Below are 23,465 nucleotides of genomic sequence, written 5' to 3'. Positions count from 1 at the left end.
GACAAGGTGTTTCTTGAATCCACCATCTTATCTTTTGGATTTTATTTGTCAGATCTAAATATTCTTTTCTGTCTTTCTCTTAATCCTTAAAATTACCCTTACTGGTACTCATCAATTCTCTGCCCTCCTCCAGACCTCCCTTTCCTGTCCTTTTTTTTTTCAACTGGCAGAACTCCCTTTAGTATTTTTTGTAGGGCCAGTCTCTTGTTGACAGATTCTTTCAGAATTTGTTTGTCTGTGAAAATTTTAATCTCTCCCTCAGTTTTGAAGGACAATTTGGCTATAGAATTCCTGGCTAGAAGTCTTTCTCTTTCAGGATTTTAAATAACCTTCTCGCTTTCCTAGTGCCAGGTGAGTAGTCTGAACTGTCATATGTGGTTACCCTTGTATGTAGTTGATTGTTTTTCTCTTGCCACTTTCAGGATTTTCTGCTTCTTTTCAACATTTGACAGACTGATTAGTATGTATTTTGGCGAAGGCCTTTTTGGATTTATTCTGTTTGGAGTTCGTTGACCTTTTTTGACTTTGATTTATGTCCTTTTAAGGGTTGGGAAGTTTTCTCCATTATCTCCTCAACTAATCTACCTAGCCCTTTACTATTCTCTTCTCCTTCTGGGACACCAGTGATTCTTATATTTGTGCACTTTGTTTTGTCCATCATTTCCCTGAGATCCAGTTCCAATTTTGCGATGTTTTTTCCATTTGCCATTTTGAGTGTTTGAAATCAGTTGTCCTTTCCTCTAGTTTGCTTATTCTTTCTTCTGCCTCTTCAAATTTGCTGTTGTGTGTCTCTAGTATGTTTTTTATTTGGTCTACAGCATCTTTCATCTGTGTGATAACTGCTATTTTTGTATTCTTTCAAATTCCTCTTTATCTCTTCTGGTGTCTTCTTGATCTCCTTTATGTCATTAGCCATGCCATTTATTTTATTTAGTAGAGTTATATGAACATTTGTGATTAGTTGTTCCAATGTATGTTTCTCCCCTGGTGTTTTAATTTGGTCATTAGACTGGGCTATATCTGTCTGTATCGTGATATGCTTAGTGATCTGTTGTCTTCACTGCATGTATATATCTTGATTGGCTTACTTTGGAAATTGATTTCCTTCAGTAGTCTGAAGTCTTGATTTGCGGGATGGATGTGGAGCAAGATGCAGGATGCGGGACAGTACACAACAGTGCACTGATGCGTTGCAGTGCAGATATAGTCTCGTGTTGGGGGTGGTACAGTGGTGCCTGTGAACGTGGGCACTCAGCGGCAGGAGAATGTGATTGTATGAGTCTGGGGGGCTGGGCTCTGGTGTGTGCTGGTCTAGAGTGTGGGGCCTTTTGGGTGCATGTGCAGAGCTCAGGGCAGCAGGTCAGTGGCGTTGTGTCTGCTTAGGCTAGGGGCACATGCAGCCCAGCTGCAGAGTTCGCTTGCCCAGAGCTGGGGGTCATGACTGTTGACCGTGCACCTGCGTAGATCTGGTAGGGCTGTAAACCGATGGACACATGTGCAGATCTGGGGGTGGGTGGGTGGGGGGATGTTGCATGACTGTATGGGCTGGGGATTGGTGTAGCCTGGGTATGGCAGTAAGTGCCTAGCAGCCTTTCTGTGCTGGCGACTGCCTGCTGGTGACTCCTGCTCAGGGAGGAGGAGGTAGGACTCAGGAACAGCGAGGTGGGAATGCACTTTTGCAGATGTGGGTTGGGCTGGAGCAGGTGTGCATGCGTATTTGGGGTTTGGGTGTGGGGTGGGTACACGCAGGGGGTTGGCGGGGCGGAGCACTTGGAGCGCAGGGAGGGGTTGCGGGTGACAGGGTTCTGGTCCGTGGGGTATGGAGTGAGTCTTGGGTCGCGGGGCTGCACCTGTGAGGGTAGTGCGTTCAAGGAATGCTGCTTGGCTTACTTCCTGTTCCCTCTCTCCCTGTCTATACGCTCCTGAGGGCTCCGGGCTTCCACATTAGGCTGTTTGCAGTAGCTGGTTGGTCTCTGGTTCTCTGCCTCTCAGTTCCTCAGTGTTTGCAGTCAGACCTCCCTTTGTGGTACAGAAGACTCTCCCAGGTCACTTACATCCTGGAACCTCTGTTTCAGTTGCCATCCTGTACCTTCTCTAGCTGTTCCTTGGAGCAGGGGTGAACTCGATCTATCCTATTCTGCCATCTTCCCAGAACTCTTGTTTTCCACTTTTAAGTAATAACTGTCTTAGTGGGTTTGAAGTGCTGTTTGTGGGTTTTTTTTTAAAAAGCAGGTTTTTGAGATATATTCACACACCGTACAATCCATCCAAAGTGTACAGTGAAGGACTCTCAGTATAATAACAGAGTTGTGCATTCGTCACCACAATTTTAGAACTTTTCATTACTCCAAAAAGAAAAATCCCATACCCTATATGGGATGCATGACATTTTGTGGTACCTTTGTTACAGTTGATGATAAAATACTAAAACATTACTGTTAACTATAGTCCATAGTTTGCATTAGGTTTATTTTTCCCCATATACCACCCTATCATTAGTACCTTGTAATAGTGACGTACATTTGTTGTAGCTCATGAAAGAGCATTCTTATATTTGTGCTATTAATCACAGTCATCATCCGCAACGTGGATGTGTGTATTAAAGTCCCATATTTTATCCTCTAGCTTTCCTTCTAATGACATACACAACCATAAGCTTCCCATACACTTCCTCTTTCAACCACATTCACATACATAATTCAGCATTGTTAGTAACCTCACAATAATGTGCTACCATTATCATCATCCATTTCCAAACATTGACAATCAACCCAGTTGGATATTCTGCACAAAATAAACACCAGTTCCCCATTCTCTACCTCCATTCTATCTCCTGGTAGCCTGTATTCTAGATTTTAACTCTGTGAGTTTGCTTATTATAATTAGTTCATATTAGTTCATATTATTGTATCAAAAGATACAATATTTGTCTTTTGTGTCTGGCTTACTTATTTCACTTAACATAATATCCTCAAGATTCATCCATGTTGTCACATGCATCATTCCTTCTTTCAGCTGAATAATATTCCTTTGTATGAATATACCACATTTTGTTTACTGTTCATCGGTTGATGGACACTTGGGTTGCTTCCATCATTCAGCAATTGTGAATAATGCTGCTATGAATATAGGTGTGCAAATGTCTGCATCCCTGCTTTCAGCCCATCATAGTATGTACCTGGTAGCATAATTGCTGGATCATATAAGCAGTTCTATTCTTAGCTCCCTGAGGACCTATCAAACTGCCTTCCAGAGCAGCAGCACCATTTTATATTCCCACCAACAGTGAATGAATGTTCCTATTTCTCCACATCCTCTCCATCACTTGTAGTGTTCTGTTCTTTTAATAGCAGCCATTCTAGGAGGTATGAAATGATGTCTCATTGTGTTGTTTTTTTTTTCCCCTCGTGGTTTTTTTTTTTAACTTTTTTTATTAATTAAAAAAAATTAACAAACAAAACATTAAGATATCATTCCATTCTACATATACAATCAGTAATTCTTAATATCATCACATAGTTGCATATTCATCATTTCTTAGAACATTTGCATTGATTTAGAAAAAGAAATAAAAAGAAATAAAATGATAACAGAAAAAAAAGATTATACATACCATACCCCTTACCCCTCGCTTTCATTTACTACTAACATTTCAAACTAAATTTATTTTAACATTTGTTCCCCCTATTATTTATTTTTATTCCATATGTTCTACTCTTCTCTTGATATAGTAGCTAAAAGGAGCATCACACACAAGGTTTTCACATTCACAGAGTCTCATTGTGAAAGCTATATCATTGTTCAGTCATCAAGAAACATGGCTACTGGAACACAGCTCTACATTTTCAGGCAGTTCCCTCCAGCCTCTCCACTACATCTTAAACAACAAGGTGATATGTACTTAATGCATAAGAATAACCTCCAGGATAACTTCTTGACTCTGTTTGGAATCTCTCAGCCATTGACACTTAGTCTCATTTCACTCTTCCCCCTTTGGTCGAGAAGGTTCTCTCAATCCCTTGATGTTAATTCTCAGCTCATTCTAGGGTTTTCCTCAGTCCCTTGATGCTGAGTCTCAGCTCATTCCAGGATCTCTGTCCCACGTTGCCAGGAAGGTCCACACCCCTGGGAGTCATGTCCCACGCAGAGAGGGGGAGGGTGGTGAGACTGCTTGTCATGTTGGCTGGAGAGAGGGGCCACATCTGGGCAACAAAAGAGGCTCTCTTGGGCTCATTGTGGTTTTGATTGTCATTTCACTAATGGCTAATAATGTTGAACATCTTTTTTTAAAAATTGTTATTAATAAAGTCAATAAACATACAATATGAACATTCTTTTTTCCTTTCATTACATAGTTGTATATTCATCATCATGATCATTTCTTAGAGCATTTGTATCAATTCAGAAAAAGAAATAAGAAAACAGAAAAAAATTCATATATACCATACCCCTTACCCCTCCATTTCATTGATCACTAGCATTTCAATCTACTAAATTTATTTTAACATTTGTTCTCCCTATTAGTTTATTTTTAATCCGTATGTTTTACTCGTCTGTCAGACACAATGTTTTCACAACCACACAGTCACATTGCGAAAGCTATATCCTTATACAATAATTTTCAAGAAACACGGTCAGTGGAACACAGCTTTACATTTTTAGGCAGTTCTCTCCAGCCTCTCTGTTATGCCTTAACTAAAAAGGTGATGTCTACTATTTAATGTGTAAGATTTCTAAATGTTTTGTTTGTTAGTTTTTTTTAATTAATAAAAAAAAAGTTAAAAAAAAAAAAAAGAATAACCTCCAGGACAACCTCTCAACTCTGTTTGGAATCTCTCAGCCATTGGCACTTTATTTTGTCTCATTTCTCTCTTCCTTTTGATCGAGAAGGTTTTCTTAATCCCTTGATGCTGAGTCCCAGCTCATTCTAGGATTTCTGTCCCACGTTGCCAGGAAGGTCCACACCCCTGGGAGTCATGTCCCATGTAGTGAGGGGGAGAGCAGTGAGTTTGCTTGTCAGGTTGGCTGAGAGAGAGAGGCCACATATGAGGAACAAAAGAGGTTCTCTTGGGGGTGACTCTTAGGCCTTATTTTAAGTAGGCTTAGCCTATCCTTTGTGGGGTTAAGTTTCATATGAACAAACCCCAAGATTGGGGGCTCAGCCTGTTGCTTTGGTTGTCCCCATTACTTGTGAGAATATCAAGAATTCTCCACTTGGGGAAGTTAAATTTTCCCCTTCTTACCATTCCCCCAAGGGACTTTGCAAATACTTTTTTGTTTGCTTGTTGAACGTCTTTTATGTGCTAATTCGCCATTTGAGTATTTTCTTTGGTGAAATGTCTGTTTAATCCTTTGCCCATTTAAAAAAACTTTTTATTTTGGAATACCTTTAAACTTACAGGTCAGTTACAAAATAATGTAGAACTCATGCAGGGTGGTTCAACACATATCCTACTCCCTCCTCCCGAGAGGCCCAGATCCACTGATTTTAATATTTTGTCTCATTTGCCTTATCATTTTAAGTGTCTGTCTATCTGTCTATCTGTCTGTGTATTGATCAATCCATTTTCTAAACACTTGAATGCAGGTTATATGTATCATATACCTTAAACACTTAATACTGCCATATATGTTTCTTAAGAACAAGGATATTCACTTTGTTCAAGTTGTCAAGTTCGTGAAATTTAACATTGATATAAAGCTACAGTTTATATTTCTGTTTGTTTATTTATTTTTTTTCATGTGCTCCAATAATATCCCTTGGGGCTTTTTCTCCTTCCCCTTGCTAGATTCCATTCAGGATCATGTATTACATATAATTGTGATTTTTGCTTTAATTGTCCTCTTTTTTTTTAGTTATGGGAACATATGTACAACATAATCTTTCCCATCATAACTACTGCTCAAGATGCCATTCATTGGGATTAGTCATATTCACAGTATTTCTATATCCTCACCTCCTTGCATTTCTAAAACTTTCCTATCTCCTCCAACAGTAACTCTGCGCACCTTATGCATAAATTTCCCATTCACCCAGCACCACACCTCTGGAAATTGTACTCTAATTTCTCTGTGAGCTTGCATATTTTCTGATACTTTCTTTGTAGTTACCATGGACTTAAGTTTAACATCCTAAATCTGTGACAGCTTTGATATCAACTTAACTTTCATGGTTTACACAACTATGTTCGTATACCCTGTCATCCCTCACCACAGTATTTCTATATCCTCACCATCTTGCATTTCTAAAACTTCCCCATCTCCTCAAACAGTAACTGCACACATTATGTATAAATTTCCCATTCACCCAGCACTACACCTCTGGAAACTTGCACTCTAATTTCTGTCTCTATGAGCTTGCATATTTTCTGATACTTTCTTTGTAGTTACCATGGACTTAAGTTTAACATCCTAAATCTGTAACAGCTTTGATATCAACATAGTTTACACAACTATGTTCCTATACCCTGTCATCCCTCACCTTTATGTAGTTCTCATTACAGATAGCATGTTTATATATTATACATTAAAAGTCTAAAATCACTGATTTCTCACTGCATTTTATGCATTTGCTTTTTAGATCCCATAGGCAGTAAAAGTAGAGTTACAAAACAAAAATACAGTATTACTGGAATTTATATTTACTTACATCATTGCCCTCACCAGAGATCTTTATTTCTTTATGCAGTTTCATCTATTGTTTGTTGTCCTTTCCTTTCAACTTACAGAACTCTCTTTAGCATTACTTGGAGGATCGATCTAGTGATGACGTACTCCCTCAGCTTTTGTTTGTGATTAATGTCATAAACATTAGAATATTAGATACAGATTAAGACATTAGATTAATGTCTCTGTCTCATTTTTGAAAGACAGTTTTGCCAGTATAGAATCCTTGGTTAACAATTTTTTGCTTTCAGCACTTTAAATACATCATCCCACTGCTTTCTTGCCACCATGGTTTCTGATGGAGGAATAGCACTTAAACATATTTAGGCTTTCTTGTATGTGAAATACTGCTTCTCTCTTGTAGCTTTCAGTGTTCTCTCTTTATCTTTAGCATTTGATAGTTTGATTAAAGCAGAGGCCTGTGTGGGTCTATTTGGGTTTATCCTTTGTGGAATTTGTTGACTGTCTTGCATTTATATATTTATGTCTTTTGTTAAATTTGCCTTTGCCCATTTAAAAAAAATTTATATTTTTATCGAGAAATCTTTACACACATACAGTCCAACCATACTATAAAATCAGTGGCTCACAGTATCATCACATAGTTGTGTATTCATCACCATGATCATTCTTAGAACATTTGCATCACTTCAGAAAAAGAATTAAAAAGAAAAGAAAATTCATATGTCACATACCCCTTACCCCTCCCGCTCATTGACCACCAGTACTTCGATGTACACAATTTTTACCCTTTATCCCCCCTATTATTTATTTAATTTTTATTCTTTTTTTTTTTTACTCATTTGTCCATACTGTGGATAAATCAGATGCTGATCAGACACAAGGTTTTCACAATGACACGGTCATGTTGTAAAAGCTATATAGTTATACAATTGTAGTCAGGAATCAAGACTATTGGAACACAGTTCAGCAGTTTTAGGCACTTCCTTCTACCCACTCCAATACACCGTAAACTAAAAAACAATGTATATATAGTATGTAAGAATAACCTCCAGGTTAACCTCTCAACTTTGTTTGAAATCTCTCAGTCACTGAAACATTGTCTCATTTCACTCTTCCTCCTTTTGGTCAAGAAGGCTTTTGTAATCCCACAATACTGGGTTCCGGCTCATCCTTAGGATTCAGGTCCCACATTGCCAGGAAGATTTATACCCCTGGGACTCAAGTCCCATATAGCAGGGAGGGCAGAATTGGCTTAAAGAGAGAGGCCACATCTGAGCAACAAAAGAGGTTCTCTCAGGGTGATTCTTAGGCATAATTATCAATAGACTTAGCTTTTCCTTTGCAGAAGTAAGCTTCACAGGAGCGAGTCTCAAGATTGAGGGTTCAGCCTATTGAATTGGTTGTCCCTATTGTCTGTGAGAATGTCAGGAATTCCCCAGATGGAGAAGTTTTAATATTTCCTTCTTTCTCCCCATCTCCCAGGGGGACTTTGCAAATACTTTTATATTCCCTGCCCAAATTATCCTGAGATATATCAGAGCATCACACTAACCTGTACAAACCAACAGGATCTCATGTCCTATTCAAGATTCCATGTAATTGTGGTGTTCAGGTAAACTGACCATACAAAGTAAATTAGATCATGTGTTACCCAAAATGCAAATTTTGTACCAATAAACAAACCTCTTTTTCCCTTTGGTCTTGCACAAAAGTTGAAGTTTGAAAATATGAACCATATCATCCTTTACCCAGTATTCTGATTTACCTTAGTCCTCTCCATATCAGCTTCATTCATATCTCTAGTTGAGGTCTGATCACTTTTTCAGCTTTCTTAACAGTTGCTAAATGGGATTATGTTGAGTTTGATAGCATCAGTGCTTTCACTCTGAGTTTTGGGTGTCACATAAATATCCCAAGTTTTAGGGAATGTGACCAGGTTATATACAAATTGCTCAGTATCTCAGAATTTAGAAAAAACAGTTAAGACTCATAAACATATGTGACTGCTGTAAGAGCTTACTGTCTAGGAACCTTTACAATAGGCCCCATCCTGATAACCCATACTGTTGACTTCAGTTCTCCAAGTTTGTATATTATAGTTCATATGAATGAGGCATGATAGTATTTGTCTTTTTGTTTCTGACTTTTTATTGAATATAATGTCCTTACGGTTCATCCACCTAGTTACATGCCACATAACTTCATTCCTTCTTGCAGCATTTCAGTAGTCCATTGTATGTAAGCACCACAATTTCCCCTCCCCTTCCTTAGTCATTGTACCCTTAGGCCACCTCCATCCATTGGGATGGTGAAACACTGCCACCATAAACACCATTCATGTCTTCTCAGTTCCTCGAGATATATACCTAGCAACGGGTTGCAAGATTATATGACAACCCTACCACTAGTCTCCTGTGGAACCACCACACTGCCCTTCAAAAGAGCTGCCCCTCTCAGCTTCCCTACCAACAGTGAATAGGTACATCTCTTTCTACACATTTTCTCTAGCACTTGTTTCCTCTGTTCATTTTTAAGCTGTTTTATTCATTCATCATACAATCCACCCTAAGTAAATAGCCATGCTTTTGCCACCATAATCTATATGAAGGCATTTCCTCTTCTTCCATAAAGAATCCATACCCCTCTCTATGTCCCCTGCTTGTTGACATTTAATTTTGGCATAATGCCTTTGTTACATTCAGTGGAAGCATATTACAGTATTACTGTTAACTGTAGACTCAAGCTTGCATTGATTGTATTTTTTCCCTGTATATAAATAACCATCCCATTTTCAATACCTTGCACTCTTGACATTCATTTGTTCTTCCTCTTGCAAAAATGTTTCAATATTTTTACATTTGATAACCATCATGGACCGCTCTAGATTTTGTGAAGTTAAACAGGTAAGTGTTTATCTTCTGTCTTTCCTTCTGGTACCGTATGAGCCTCTAACCATACTCATACTCATCTTTGATACTCATCAACGATATTGTGCTGCCATGAGAGAGTATTGTGCTATCCATTTCTGGATCTATACAATAAATCCTATTGAACATTCTGTACTCCTTTACTATCAAATGCCCAATCTCTACCCTCTATCTCCAGATACTGTGATCTCAAGTTTAACTCTCAAAGTTCATTCATTAATATTAGTATGGTGAGACCATACATTACTTGTCCTTTTGTTTTTGGCTAATTTCACTCAGCATAATGTCCATAAGGTCCATCCACATTGTTACATGCTTTATGACTATTCTGTCTTAAAGCGGCATAATATTCCATTGTATGTATGTACCACAGCTTGTTTAGCCACTCATCCGTTGATGGATATTTAGGCTGTTTCCCATCTCTTGCCAATCGTAAGTAATGCTGCAGTAAACACTGGTGTAAAAATGCCCATTTGTGTCTTTGTCTTCAATTCCTCTGAATGTATACCTAGAGGAACCGCCAAAGTGCCTTCTGGAGTGATTGAGATTACTTTTATCAGAGTCATAATAATAAAATCATACAGTATCTGCCCTTTAGTGTCTGGCTTATTTCACTCAGCATTATGTCCTTGAGGTTCATCCACATTGTCATATGCTTCGGGACCTCCTTTCATCTTACTGCTACTTAATATTCCATGGCATGTATATACCGTATTTTGTTTAACCATTTATCTTGTTTCTTGAATTGCTTCCGTCTTTTGGCAATTGTGAGTAGTTCCGCTGTGAACATTGGTGTGCAAATGTCTGTATGTATCACTGCTTTCAGCTCCTCTAAGTATATACCGAGTATTGATATTGCTGGGTTATAGGACAACTCAGTATTCAATTTCTAAGGAACCACCACACTGTTTTCCACAGTGACTGCATTGTATATTCCCACCAACAGTGAATGTATGTTCCAATTTCTTCACGTCCTTTCCAACATTTGTAATTTTCTGTTTGTTTAATAGTAGCCATTTTTATAGGTGTGAGGTGTTATCTCATTGTTATCTTGATATGCATTTCTCTTATAGCTTAATGAAATGAACATCTCTTCATGTGCTTTTTAGCCATTTGTATTTGCTCTTCAGGAAAGTGTCTGTTATAACCTCTTCCTGTTTTATAATTGGATCATTTGTTCTTTTGTTGTTGAGCTGTATACTTTCTTGAAGTGCACAAGATATTAGATCCAGCCAGTACCGATATGTGGTTTCCATATGTTTTCTCCCATTAAGTTGAATGCCTCTTCATCTTTTTGACGAAGTGCTTTGAGACACAGAAGCTTCTTGATCTTAAGGAGTTCCCACTTATCTGATTTTCTTTTGCTGCTTGTGATTCAGGTGTAAAGTTTAAGAAGCTACCTACTGTTACTAGGTCTTGAAGATGTTTCCCTTCATTTTCTTCTAGAGGTTTTATGGTACTGGCTCTTATATTTTATTTATATATATATTTATAATATATATAATTATACATAACATATATTTTATTATGTATAAATGTTATTTATATTTAATTTTATTGTGTTAGATCTATAAATTCTTTTCCCTCTTTCTTTTTATCCTTTGAATTACCCTTACTCTTCAATTATTTGCTCCCCTCCAGACCTCTCTCTCCTGTCTTTTATTTTCAACTAACAACTCCCTTGACTGTTTCTTGTAGGGCATGTTTCTTGTTGAGCAGTCTTTGTTTGTCTTTGAAGATGTTAAACTTTCCCTCAATTTTGAAGGACAACTTTGATGGATAAAGAATTCTTGGCTGGAAGCCTTTCTCGTTCAGGATCTTAAATATATCCATAGCATGCCTTCTTATCTCCGTTGTGCCTATTGATTAGTCTGAACTCTGTCTTATGCGGTTTCCCCTGTATGTAATAGATTACTTTTCTCGTCCAACTTTCAGGACTTTCTGCTTCTCTTCAGTGTTTGACAGTCTGATTAGTATGTATCATGGAGTAGGCTGGTTGGGCTTAACTCTATTTGGGGTTCTTTTTGCCTCTTTGATTTGCATGTTTTTTTTGTAAGGGTTGGGTAGTTTTCTCTGATTATCTTTTCAACTAACATTAATTTACCTTCTGTTTTCCTTCTAGTACACCAATGATTAATATTTGTACTTCCTTTCTTGTCCATCATTTCCCTGATATTCAATTTCATTTTTTCCATCTTATTTGCCATTTGTTCTTTTTATGTACTGGGGTTCAATTGTTCTGTCTTCTCATTCACTTACCCTTTGTTTTACTTCTTCAAATCTGCTGGTATATGTCTCTAGTATATTTTTAATTTGGCCTCCAGTATCTTTCATCTCTGTGAGATTTGCTATTTTTCTGTTGAATATTTCAAATTCAACTTTCTGCTCTTCAGGTGTCTTCCTGATACCTTTTGTTTCTTTATAAATGTCCTTGAGTAGTTATTCCATATTCTGTGTCCTCTCTGATGTTTTGATTTTGTCGTTTAGCTGGGCCATTTCTGTGTGTATGTTCACATTCTTTTGTGTCCGGTTTGTTAGATTATCTTAATAAAGTTATTTGGTGAGTTGGTTTCCTTCATTCGTCTAAAGCTTTGTATTTTTCTTGTATTTGCATTGACGGTTCCCTTTTGTACTTGGTTTGTCAGAAATTCCTTGTCAAATCAAGGCCCAGATCTTATGTAGGGAGTATAGTTCTTCGTGAGGGCCTATTTAAAGCTAAGCAGAAAAGGTACACAAGTACCTCAGAGGCAGAATGCCCGCCTGTCATGTGGAAGACCTGGGTTCATCTCCCAACCCATGCATCAAAAAAAGAAAAAAAGGTAAAAAACAAAACTTGAGGATCTGTTAAAAGCTACCCAGAAAAGGATGTACAGGTGGTTCAGCAGTAGAAAACTCACCCGTCATGTGGGAGATCTGGGTTCGACTCCTGGCCCATGCATGCAGCAGGGGGCAAAAATAATAAAGTTGGTGACCCACAGGTTGGCCCCGCCTTTCTGTCCTTATGCACCTGAGATTCCCCAGGTCTCCATGCATAAAGGGAAGCAGGACCGGGATCCCACGAGCCTCCCTCTCCCACCCTTTATCCCCCTCTCCTCCCTGTGGGGGTGGACCCCTAGTCTCTGCCAAAACCAGGGGCCCATGGTGGCCCACCTTGGGGCCTGTGCCCCCCACACACACACACACATGCACTGCCCACCCCTGTTTGGCTCACAGTTGAGGACACTTACCCTGCTCTCTCCATCCCAGTCTTTTGCTTCAATTGCAGTCCTATTTGTTCATATATATATACACATATATATATATATATTTTTTTTTTTTTTTAATTGACCCTGTTCTTATTCCATGGAGCTTGGGTAAAGTCAGCCCACCCTACTCCGCCATCACCCTGGAGGTCCATTATTGTTTCTTGCATTTATTTTAGGGATGCTTTGTCTTTTCAAATCTCCCAGAGGATACAGGTTAGAATTTCTTTTTTAGGTGTTTGCTGTAACCTATAATATAGTTTTCTTCTGGGGTCTGATCTGATTTTTCATCTTACTTGACCTTTTTTGTCCTTTCGTTTTCCTCCACTGTCTGGTGATCCTTATGAGAGGGAACTGGGTTGGTTATATCAGTTATTAGCAGGAGATTCCTCTGTTTTTCCAGCAGTTCTCTTGCCTCACTGGAGTTGGTTGATTCAATGATCAGGAGTAAGAAGTATGGCTGAGATCTGGCTGATTAACCTATTTCTCACGTCTATTGTTTGCTGACTCTAAGCTGTACATTATCCAGCTCCTTCAGGCAAAAGGGCTTTGCCTCTATGCCCTCCCTTGCTTCTGCATCCTTTGAAAGTGGCTAGCTTTGCTCTGGTCTGTCTTATAATACAATTTCCTCTGCTGTCTCTTCATCTTCTAGAAAGAAGCTGGCATTTAAATAATCTGTGACCCTCAGACCTTCTCACTACTGTCATGTTGTGATTTCCTTGTGAATATCTTTATGTCATTGGAATTTGGAAAGGGTGGAAAGTTTAATGCATATGTGTGTTTATTTAGCCTGGCATCTTGAAATGAAGATCCTTTATGCCATGTCATTGCTGACTAGAGGACTTCTTGCCACTCAGTTTCTCTTTTGGCTTGCAGATTGAAATGGATTAAATTTCCTCTCCATGTTCTCAAATCATAGCTGTCAATATTTAGCTAAATGGAAAAATTTAATTACTGAATCAATTCAGGGATTAAATTTCTCATAGCATCTACTTAGTCCATTGAAGTAGAAGTTAGACATCACTAAATCATGTGATGCCTCCCGCCCTGGAATAGGTAGATTTCGACCTGGTTTAGGGATTTGGCGACTTTACAAGATCCTTCTTGTTTGTAGCTTTATTCAAGGGACAAGCAGAGATAACAAGTACTTCTGCTTGTTTTGTGAGAATGATAGTAAGTAATATTACTAAACACTTTATTTACTGTTTAATGTGTGCCAGACCTTGTTCTAAGTGCTTTATATATATAAATTTATTTAACTCAATAACAGTAGCTGCTGTTATTATCCCTATTTTACAGATGATGAAACTGAGGCACAGAGAGGTTAAGGAACTTGCCCAAGGTCACATAGCTGGTAAGTGGCAGAGCCAGGATCTCACCCAGTCAGTTGGGCCCCAAGGTTATTCTTTTACCCCTATGCTATCCTGCCTCTCTACGAGGGGAAGCACTTCAGGAGATTTTCTTAGTACAGCCACTTTCCTTATCTTATCAATTTATGGGTTTAAGAAAACTCTTTTATACTTAACCTTTGTCTAGTTTCAAGCATGTTTTGTGTTATTGCTTGAAATAGAAATTGTTGAGGGTTTTGATTGCAAAAAGGAATGTTTTAAATGATGTAATCAGGTCTGAGTTCAATTTTAATCTTTTGGAAACTTTTGCAAATGATTGTGGTGTTGAAAAGATGTGACTTCTTCCCTAAAATGTCCTTTCTTTGCTACATGTTTAGAATCTTAGGCAATCTTAAAACTTGTGAATACATTACTTAAATCTTAAAAGTTTTGACTATAGCTAACTTCTGAGGTCTTTCCATGGAGGATAAATAGTGGATTCTTAAATAGGAAATATTTTACTGTGAAAGTTGTTTTTAAGAAAATACAGAAATGTCCTTAACCTGTCTTAATGTGTAGGCAGATAAGTAAGGAGGAAAAACATTTGAAAATTATTGACAAGTGTTCTAGTTTGCTAGCTGCCGGAATGCAATATACCAGAAACAGAATGGCTTTTAAAAATGGGAATTTAATAAATTACAAGTTTACAGTTCTAAGGCTGAGAAGATGTTCCAATTAAAACAAGTCTATAGAAATGTCCAATTTAAGACACCCAGGGAAAGCTACCTTGGTTCAAGAAGACCAGTGACATTCAGTGTTTCTCTCTCAGCTGGAAGGGCACCTGGCGAACATGGCAGCATCTGCTGGCTTTCTCGTGGCTCTACAAAAAGGACTCTCTCCAAAGTGTTTCCTCTTTTAAAAGGATTCTAGTAAGCACCTCCACCTTCAATGGGTGGAGACACACCTCCATGAAAATCCTCTAATTAAAAGTTACCACCCACAATTGGATGGGTCACATCTCCATGGGAACAATCAAAATGTTCCCACCCAGCAATATTGAATGAGGATTAAAGGACATGGTTTTTCTGGGGTCCACAATCTATTCAAAACAGCACAACAAGCATTAGGAAGGGTTTTATTTTATTAAAAAAAAAAAAGAGTTATATCCAGGTCCTTGTATGCATGTATGTGTGCATATTAAACTATATATTTTTATTTATTTATTATTTTCTAGGTGCACGGGCTGGCAAATGAATTAAACTTTATATTATAGAAATGTTCAAGCATATATAACAGTAGAGCAAATGATGTGGTAAACCTGTGTGTCTCTATTATGATCTGCTGTGGAGATGACTTCTCAAATCGATGTTACCACTTCCTCTGCTTATTGTGTCTTAGTGAAATCTTATTTCAAATTTATAGAACTTGAATTGTTAGACTTATATGTTTGAATTCACTGGTGTCTAATTTTTTGATGACAGCAAAATCAGCACAGAACACAAAATCTGTTAAAGATAAGTAAAAACCAATTTTCATGTTCTTAAGGGTCTTGTTTTTTCTCTGCCAGGAGCACAACTACAGGCTTGACTGTGGGATTTAAGTGGTCCTGTTAGAGGCACATAGGAAACAAATAGGATTTTTCATTGAATTGTCCCTCCAGTCCCTTGGTTCTCATAAATAATGCCATTTCTCAAATGGAGTGAAGTGGAGGTGCTCCTTTTCTGGATTTTTGAATGAACAGGAATATTGATGAGAATACCTGAATTGTGTTAAGTGGTAGTTAGCATCTTTGGTTGTATATGATAAGGGTCCTCAGCCTTGTGGCTTTCTTCAAGTGACAGTTTTCGAATACTGACCAATTTGGTTCTCAAATTACTAGCATATATCAGAATGACTTGGGGAGCTTGTTTAAAAATACGTATTCTCAGTTCTTACCCCCAAAGATGGATTCATCAGTATTTTCATAGTCATTCTATTAGAGTGGTATTCTGATTGTAATACCAAGGAGGGAAATCCTTAAGCCAGGGTTGGTTTTTGTTGGATTCTTCTCTTTTTTTTTTTTTATCTTAATCTTAATAGAATTAATAGTACTATAACAGCTTATGAAAATTTCTTTGAAAAGTTTCCATTTATAAATAGGTGCTCAGTAGGTGTTTTGACTCCCTCCTCCCCTCTTCACCCCCATGCTGTCATGACATACAGAAATACTCACCTGCATAAGGATGCACTGTTGATGTTGGGAAGTTCATCTCTGATACTCATGGTCCAAGGGCTACACCTAGAGAATAGATGAATTGGTGGTGGTGTGAGTGCAAAGGATCTCATGTGTACTTCTCTCTGGTTTCACTGGATGCTTTAGCCTGAGTCTTGGGCTTCCCCTATGTGGTTACCTGCAGGGCCAACACTCAGTGAAGGAAGTGAGGCTCGATTTTCACGAAGGCATCTCTTGCTTCCAGCTCTGCATAGGCCTCCTCTGGGGGAACTTAAAGTAGGGGTGCAATTCCAAAACTGAATAGAAACTTTGGTGTTTTTGATGCCTCTTTGATTAGGGAGTGTTTTTTTCATCAATTTCTCAAAAGAATCTGTGACCCTTCCTTCCCCACCACCTTCCATTCTTCCCTTCTCCCTTCCAACACACACACACACACACACACACACACACACACACACACACACGTGCGCACACGTGGACCTTCTTCTGGAGCAGCCTCTCTAAGAATCACTCAATGTCTGGAGAGCAGTTGTGTGGACTCTGCATTACAAAGCATTCTCTCCTGTGTGAAATCAAAATTGCTTTTGCCATCTTGTCAGAACTACACAGAACATAGGCGAAATGGACATGTACAACAGACCAGTGCTTGCTCAATATCCCATATGTTCCTCTACATTGCCCAACTTCTCTTGTAGTTAAATTGACACCATCTGACTAACTCTAACCAAGCAACTGTGAGGGGAAGTCACATGTGTCACTTCCAATGGGAAACAGTAAAGAGTGGTGTGATGACTAGGTTCTGGTGTCAGCTTGGCCAGATGATGATGCCCAGTAATCTGGTCACGTGAGCACTGGCCTAACCATTGCTGCAAGGATATTTCATGGCTGGTTGATAAACTGGAAGACCGGTTTATTAAATCATCGGTCAGTTGATTGCAGCTGTGGCCCATTGCATCTCTGATCAACTAAGAGGACGTCTTCTGCAAATGAGATAATCTTATCAGTCAAAGACTTTTAAGGAAGAAAAGACTTCACTTCTTCAGCCAGTGTGCCTCTCCAGTGGCGTTCGTTGAGATCCTTCATCAGAGCTGCCACCTTCACCACCTGCCCTACGGGGTTTGGACTCTTCCATTCCCATGCTTGTGTGAGCCACCTTTATAAATCTCATATTTACAGATATCTCCTGTTGGCTCTCTTTCTCTAGAGAACCCTAACTAATACAAGCGGGTATGAATTTTTCACACTTTTTTCCTGTGCTGCATAACAGTGGAAAACACAAGTTCCAATATAATGACAAGTTGGAGAAGGTCTGCCAGATACGTAGCAAAGTTCATGTTAGTAAGAAATAAATATTATGTTAGTCCATTTGTTTCAGGGTTTGTTAGTGCAGCATAGCCTACTCTGTCCATCAGTCTGAATAGTTCAGAATAGAACATTACATGTTTTGAATTCTGAGAGTCAAGATATCTGAATTTGATCCTGGCAGTATTACTAAAATATCTGTGCAATATCTGTGTAAGACATTTAGCATTCTGAACTTTTTCCCATTATCTTTAAATTGAAGGGTTAGAACTAAATGATTGTTATGTACCCTTTTGGCATTTACAACCCCTGATTCTGGATAGTAGCATTTAAATACAGATTTCTAATTGAAGTGTAAAAAAAGAGACTAAGTCTGGCATTAAAGGAATCCCTGAGAATCTTATTTTTTTAATATATTTTTTGCTATTAAATGAAAAGTTACATAAGGAAAATAGCAAAGAAAGATGAAGCAATCATCTTTTAATAACAGCTGTTTGAGATGTAAGTCACATACCATAAAATTCACCCTTTTGGAAAAAATACAATGCATTGGCTTTTAGTATTTTCACAAAGTTGTGTGACCATCACACTACCTAGTTTCAGAACCTTTTTATCGACCCCAAAAGAAACCCCATTCCCATTAGCATTCACTTTACATTCCCTCCTCTCCCTTGCCCACCTTCTGTTTCTATGGATTTACTATTCTGGATGTTTCATATCATATCAATGGAAGCATACAATATATAGCCTTTTATGTTTGGCTTCTTTTACTTAGCATAATGTTTTCAAGGGTCATCCATGTTCTAGCATGTGTCAGATCTGCATTTTATTGATAATATTCCATTGTGTGGATAATACCACATTTTGTTTATTCATTCATCAGTTGATGGACATCTGGGTTGTTTCTATTATTCCTTCGCTGTTATGAATAATGTTTCGTGAGCATTTATGACCAGGTTTTTGTGGGGGCAAATGTTCTTAATTCTTTTGGTTGTATACTAGGAGCGGAATTGCTGGGTCAGATGGTAACGCTATATGTAACATCTTGAGGAACTGCAAAACTGGTTTCCAAAGTAGCTGTACCATGTTACAACCTTACCAGCGATATATACCAGCGATATATGAGGGTTCCAATTTCTCCACATCCTTCCAGTACTTCTTATTGTCTTTCTTTTGATTTGAGTAATATTTTGATGAAGCAACTATGTGTGAAGAGATTTAATCTATATATTTAATATATTTTTAACTTACTTAGTTGCTTTTTAAGCAATAGTAATATGGCATATTTATAAAAATCTTCACTGTGAAGAAATTTCATACTATAATAAAATATTTAATGGCTAATAAGATAATTCTTCAACTTCTTTAGCTTTTAAAAATTTATTTTTCATTTCAAAGATAATGTTTTCTTTTTAAACTTTTTTTATTGTATAGTATAACATATACAAGCAAAGAAATAAAAAAGCAATAGTTTTCAAAGCACTCTTCAAAAATTGGTTACAAGATAGATCCCAGAGTTTGTCATGGGCTGCCATACGATCCTCTCGTATTTTTCCTTCTAGCTGCTCCAGAATATAGGAGGCAAGTGGACTTAAATACATTTTTATCATCACAATCGACTTTTTTTTCCCTTCTTTTTTTGTGAACAATAACATATATACAAAAAGTTTCCAAACACAGCACCACAATTAGTTGTAGAACATATTTCAGACTTTGACATGGGTTACGGTTTCACAGTTTTAGGTTTTTACTCTAAAATGCTGGAGACTAAAAGAGATATCAGTTTAATGATTCAGCATTCATATTCATTGAAGTCCTATCTTCTATGTATAATTCCATCATCATCTTTGATCTTTCCATACCTCTCATTGGGGTTGTTTGGGCTATGCCAATTCTAAGTTCTAAATTTTTGATATTGGATATTCGAAGAGTCTGTCGCTAATATGGGGTAGAAAGATGGAACTATCTGATGTTCTGGAGAGGCTGGGCTAGGTTTCAGGACTTATGTTGACCAGGGACCCATCTGGAGATTGTAGGTTTCTGGTGAATTACTCTAGTGCGTGGAACCCTTGTGAAATTTTATGAATTGCCCTAGTTCTTTAGAATTGGCTGGAATGGTCCTGATTAGGGGTTGGCAGGTTATGATAGGTAGCAAGGTCTACCTTAAGCTTGTGTAAGAGCAACCTCCAGAGTACCTTCTCAACTCTATTTGAACTCTCTCTGCCACTGATACCTTATTAATTACACTTCTTTTCCCCCATTTGGTCAGGATGGAATTGTTGATCGTACGGTGCCAGGTCTGGATTTTCCCTGGGAGTCCTTTCCCACATCGCCTAGGGAAACTTTCACCCCTGGATGTCATGTCCTACATAGTGGGGAAAGCAATGATTTCACTTGTGGAGTTGGGCTTAGAGAGACTGAGGCCACATCTGAGCAACAACAGAGATCCTCCAGAAATAACTCTTAGGCATGCCTATAGGTAGTCTAAGCTTCTATGCTACCTACATAAGCTTCACAGGAGTAAGCCTCATGATCGAGGGCATGGCCTGTTGATTTGGGTGTCCCTGAAATTTGACACAGTCTCAGTGGATTCCCTGATAGTAAGGTTTAATAGTTCCATAGTCTTTCTCCCCTCCTTCAGGGGACTTTGCCAGTACTTTTTGATTACCTGGTTAATATACTCTAGGGTGTTTCCAGGCATTACAATAATCTGTACAGGATCAAAAGACCTCTTTCTCATTCTGTGCTCTCTGTGTTTCAGTTGTTCAAATGAGCTGTACAGCTAGGTTGAATTAGATTATGCCCTACAGAAAATTTCAGTTCCAGATCAAATAAGCCTTTCTTCCATTGGTCTCAGAGTATGATTCTAAAATATAGACACTGTCTTCCTTACCCCTATGTTCTGAATTACTTTAACCCCAACCTGTTTGCCTTCGTTCTTATCTCTAAATGTCAGGTTATATATATATATAACAGCCTCTCAAAATCTAGAAATAATAATCACTACTCCAGACTTGGTGTGTCTGCTCTAAAAGCTTACAATCTAGTCCCCTGTTTTCTTATAGGCATTTTCTAAAGGTGACCATACCATTGTTATTTTTTTGTTTCTGGCTTATTTTGTCTCACCAAATTTCCCACATAATTCATTTACATCGTTGCATGCCTCCTGACATTGTTCCTTTTTTAGCAGCACAGCCTTCATTCATAAGTAAACACCATCATTTGGCATTCTACTTCTCCGTCAGAGCATCCTTCAGCCACCTGCATTCATTAAGCGTCATGTAGAGGGCCCAAGGTCCACAGTCCCATCAGCATTCTCAATTTTAGATAATTTCATTGTTACCAAGAGACAGAAAACCAATAAATATACCCTCACCAAATAGGAGATCTAAACCTCCTTTTAACTCTTGTCCCTCACCCCATTATTGCTGTGGTAGTGCTGATGGTTTCTTTTTGAACATAGCTCAGAGCATGCAATAGCAGTTTTCCTCCTGTACCCTGGATTTAAACACTGTTTGTACAAGAATCATATCTTTGAAGTAATTCTTACAAGAACTCATTCATATTTCGGGTGTGAATCGGTGGGACACGTTAAATCTTATACAACTCCTTTCAATCTTACTCTTCTTGAATATGGTAATGTTACTTCTAGACCCACTAGAGAATCACCTTTGCTCCTATCTATTCCCTTACATTGGAGCTCAACCTCATTAGCTAACGGTTCACCCATCTCTAGCTTCTGTGTATCTCTAAGTCCCCTGTATTCTATAAGTCTCTGATTATACCTTTATGCTGGTCATAAAAATGGAATCATACAGTAGCTGTCCTTTTGTGTCTGGCTAATTTTGCTCAGCATTATGTCCTCAGGTTAATCCATCTTGTCATGTGCTTCAGGATATCATTTTGTCTTACTGCTGCATAATATTCCATCGTATGTATATACCACATTTTGTTCATCCAGTTGTCTGTTGATGGGCATTTGGTTTGTTTCCATCTTTTGGTGATTGTGAATAATGCTGCTGTGAACATTGGTGTGCAGATGTCTGTTTGAGTCACTACTTTCAGCTCTTCTGGGTATATACCAAGTAGTACTATTGCTGGGTCATAGGGCAGTTCGATATTTAGTTTCCTAAGGAACCGCCAAACAGTCTTCCATAGTGGCTGTACTATTGTACATTCCCACCAGCAGTGCATAAGTGTCTCAGCTTCTTCACATCCTCTCCAACATTTATAATTTCCTGATTGTTTAATAGGTGTGAGGTGATATCTCATTGTAGTCTTGATCTGCATTTCCCTTATAGCTAATGAAAATGAGCATCTCTTCATGTGCTTTTGAGCCAACTATATTTGCTCCTCAGAAAAATGCCTATTCATATTTTAGCCCACTTTATAATGGGTTGTGTGTTCTTTGTCGTTGAGTTGTATGATTTCTTTATGTATACAGGATATCAAATCTTTGTCTGATATGTGATTTCCAAATATTTTCTCCCATTGAGCTGGCTGCCTCCTCACCTTTTTGACCAAGTCTTTTGAGGTACAGAAGAAGCATTTGATTTTGAGGAATTCCCATTTATCTATTTTTTCTTTTGTTGCTTGTGCTTTAGGTGTAAAGTTTAGGAAGCTATCTCCTGTTACTAAGTCTGGAAGATGTTTCTCTACATTTTCTTCTAGCTTTGTGGTGCTAGTTCTTATATTTAGGTGTTTGATCTACTTTGAGTTAGTTTTTGTATAGGGTGTAAGATAGGGGTCCTCTTTCATTCTTTTGGCTTTTGATATCCAGTTCTTCCATGCCGAATTATTGAAAAGATTATTTTGACCCAGTTCAGAGGATTTGGGGGCCTTGTCAAAAATCAGTTGACCATAGATTTTGTGGTCTATTATTGCACTCTTAATTCGATTCCATTGGTCAATGCTTCTGTCTTTGTACCAGTGCCATGCTGTTTTGACCACTGTGGCTTTATAATAGGTTTTAAAGTCAGGGAGTGTTAATCCTTCAACTTCGTTCTTCTTTTTTAGGATGCTTTTAACTATTCGGAGTCTCTTTCCTTTCCAGATGAATTTGGTAGTTAACTTCTCCAAATCTTCAAAGTGGGTTGTTGGAATTTTGATTGGTACTGTGTTGAATCTGTAGATCAATTTGGGGAGAATTGACATCTTAACTCTATTTAGCCGCCTTATCCATGAGTAGGGAATGTCTTTCCATCTATTTAGATCTTTGATTTCTTTTAGCAATGTTGTGTAGTTTTCTTTGTATAAGTCCTTTACATCCCTAGTTAAGTTCATTCCTAAGTATTTGATTCTTTTAGTTGCTATTTTGAATGGAATTTTTTCCTTAACTGACTAGCTAGCTCATTGCTTGTGTATAGAAATGTTACTGATTTTTGCATATTAATTTTATATCCTGCCACCTTGCTGAATTTGTTTATTAGCTCAAGTAACTTTGCTGTAGATTTCTCAGGATCGTCCAAGTATTGTATCATATCATCTGCAAATAATGAAAGTTTTACTTCTTCATTTCCAATTTGGATGCCTTTTATTTCTTTGTCCTGCGTGATTGCTCTAGCTAGAACTTCTAGCACAATGTTGAATAATAGTGGTGACAGTGGGCATCCTTGTCTTGTACCTGATCTTAGAGGGGAAGGCTTTCAGTCTCTCTCCATTGATTATGATGCTGGCTATCGGTTTTTCATATATTCCCTTTATCATATTGAGGTAGTTACCTTTGATTCCTCTCTTTTGGAGTGTTTTTATGAGAAAAGAATGCTGAATTTTGTCGAATGCTTTTTCACCATCAGTTGAGATGATTATGTGATTTTTCCCTTTT

At 38.0% G+C, this 23,465-nt stretch overlaps 1 protein-coding gene across 10 annotated transcripts in view; it reads left to right on the top strand.

Moving 5' to 3' along the window:
- The window catches only part of GARRE1 (granule associated Rac and RHOG effector 1), a 133,062-nt gene that overhangs the window by 18,905 nt on the left and 90,692 nt on the right, over positions 1 to 23,465 (top strand). For 3 of the 10 annotated variants that reach the window (XM_077132211.1, XM_077132207.1, XM_077132209.1), the window contains one exon: positions 14,099 to 14,153. The exons of the other annotated variants lie outside the window; for them this stretch is intronic. The gene's annotated coding sequence lies outside the window, so the exon portion shown is untranslated. The remainder of the gene's footprint in view (positions 1 to 14,098; positions 14,154 to 23,465) is intronic. 10 annotated transcript variants of the gene reach the window in all.

This window comes from Tamandua tetradactyla, chromosome 16 (genome assembly GCF_023851605.1).
Source record: "Tamandua tetradactyla isolate mTamTet1 chromosome 16, mTamTet1.pri, whole genome shotgun sequence".
Taxonomy (NCBI): domain Eukaryota; kingdom Metazoa; phylum Chordata; class Mammalia; order Pilosa; family Myrmecophagidae; genus Tamandua; species Tamandua tetradactyla.
The sequence above is the reverse complement of the archived record's forward strand: the minus strand, read 5'-3'. Positions and strand labels throughout refer to the sequence as shown.